Source organism: Melanotaenia boesemani, chromosome 1 (genome assembly GCF_017639745.1).
Source record: "Melanotaenia boesemani isolate fMelBoe1 chromosome 1, fMelBoe1.pri, whole genome shotgun sequence".
NCBI lineage: Eukaryota > Metazoa > Chordata > Actinopteri > Atheriniformes > Melanotaeniidae > Melanotaenia > Melanotaenia boesemani.
In genome coordinates this window covers 38,517,656-38,519,663 of record NC_055682.1, presented here as the reverse complement: position 1 = coordinate 38,519,663, position 2,008 = coordinate 38,517,656, and positions in this window count along the sequence as shown.

The following is a 2,008-nucleotide window of genomic DNA, read 5'->3' as shown; positions in this document are numbered from 1 at the left end:
CTTATGAATTTTTAATAAAAACCAGATCCCCTCTTTGAAAGTGCAGTGGGGAGCCTTGAAGTACATGTGTCAGTATTTGCACTTTGCTGTGAGGAAGAAAGGAAAAATGTGACTTTGGTTGATCTAGTTTGTGATGAATAACTGATGTACATTTTAACCTATTTACTTCATTTTGATTTTCTTCACTCAGTGCACTTTTGAATCTTCAGATCAGTGGAAATGATTGACAGATCAAGACTGCCGGGGTAAAATGATAGCTATTCCCTCATTTATTTATTTTTCTGAAATGTAATGCCCTGCCAAAGAGAAGTTAAGATTTCAAACTGTTCAAAGTGAATTTCGGATGAGGTGTAATTCAATGGAAAATATAAAATGTCAGTTTCAATTTTGTACTTTGAGAGAGAGAGATTCTCAACACTCTGTTGGTCTGCACATGCTTACAGTTGCAGTAAGTCTTCCCTTTCTGGCTTTTCCTCTGAAGATTGTGACAAATTCAGGCAGCTGAAAGTCATCCAGCTGGAAGCAGTTATCACTCTTTCCACTTCTAAACATGGACAAAATATCTGCTAAATATTTTACTTTCTTTTTAAGACAACCATGAACCTAATCTGCTTTGCAATTTGATTGACATGTTTTCTGATGTCACACTTGTGTCCACTGGGTGAGAAACAGCTGTCATCATTGTGGAAATTATGTTTTGCCAGGTGTAATACCACCACCTTACCTCCTCCTAAAATACTCTCACTGTCCATTTTATCAGGTCCACCTGTTTAACTTCCTGTTAACACCAAATTCTAACCAGCCAATCACATGGTGGCATTTTGGTCATGTTTAGTCAAATTCAAACTGAGCATCAGAATGATGAAGAAAGAGGATTTAAGGGACTTTGAACATGGCATGGCTGTTGGTCTGAATATTTATTGGGATTTTCACACACAACCATCTCTAGAGTTTACAGAGAATGGCCTGAAGAAGAGAAAATATCCAGTGAGCAGCAAAATGTCTTGTTGAGAATGGGCCGACTGGTTGGAGATGATAGAAAGGCAACAGGAAGTCCAATAAGCACTGGTTCCTACCAAGGTCTGCAGAACAGCATCTCTGAACACAAAACATGTCCAGCCTTGAAGCAGATGAGCTACAGCAACAGAAGACCACACCGTGTGCCTCCTGTCAGCTAAGAACAGGAAACTGAGGCTACAGTTCACACACACTCACCAACACTGGACAATAGAAGATGGAGAAACATTGTTGGTCTGATGAGTCTCCATTTCAGCTCCACATTCAGATGCTAGACTCAGAATTTGGTGGAAACATCATAAAAACATGGATCCACTCTGCCTTGGATCAACACTTCAAGGTTGTTGTTGGTGTAATGGTGTGGGGGATATTTTCTTGGCCCACTTTGGGCCCCTCAGTACCAACCTGGCCGGTAGAGATCATCTCCATCTGCTTTCTAGAACATGTCAATGCACTCCAACAGCCTCCACAGCCACCAGATGTCCATCCAACAGAGCAGCTTTGGGATTTGGTGGACTGGAAGATTCTCATCATGGATGTGCAGCAACTGTGTGAAGCTGTCATGTCAATATGGAGCAAAATCTCTGAGGAACGTTTCCAACACCTTGTTCAATTTGTCACACCAAGAACTGAGGCAGTATTGAAGAAGAACGGGGGTCTAGCCTGGTACTTCTAAGATGTACCTAACAAAGTGGACACTGAGTGTAAATGCAAGTGTTCGTACAGTTTTGTTTGCACTGATATTTTTTAATTGCAGCAGCTCTTTGAAAAAGAACAGTTGGAATAATTCTGCAGCACAAATTCTGCTTTAGCCTTTGTTCCTTATGGATAATCTGGTAAAAGAAAAGGTTCTGACAAAGAAAATTGTTTACAGAAAGCAAAAGAAGAAGTGATTGGCATTTTGATTAATGCTTAACATTATCAGTTTATCATATCTAATCATAGCTGCAGAGAGCCGCCATTACAGCCAGACACTCATTATTTTTCTGCA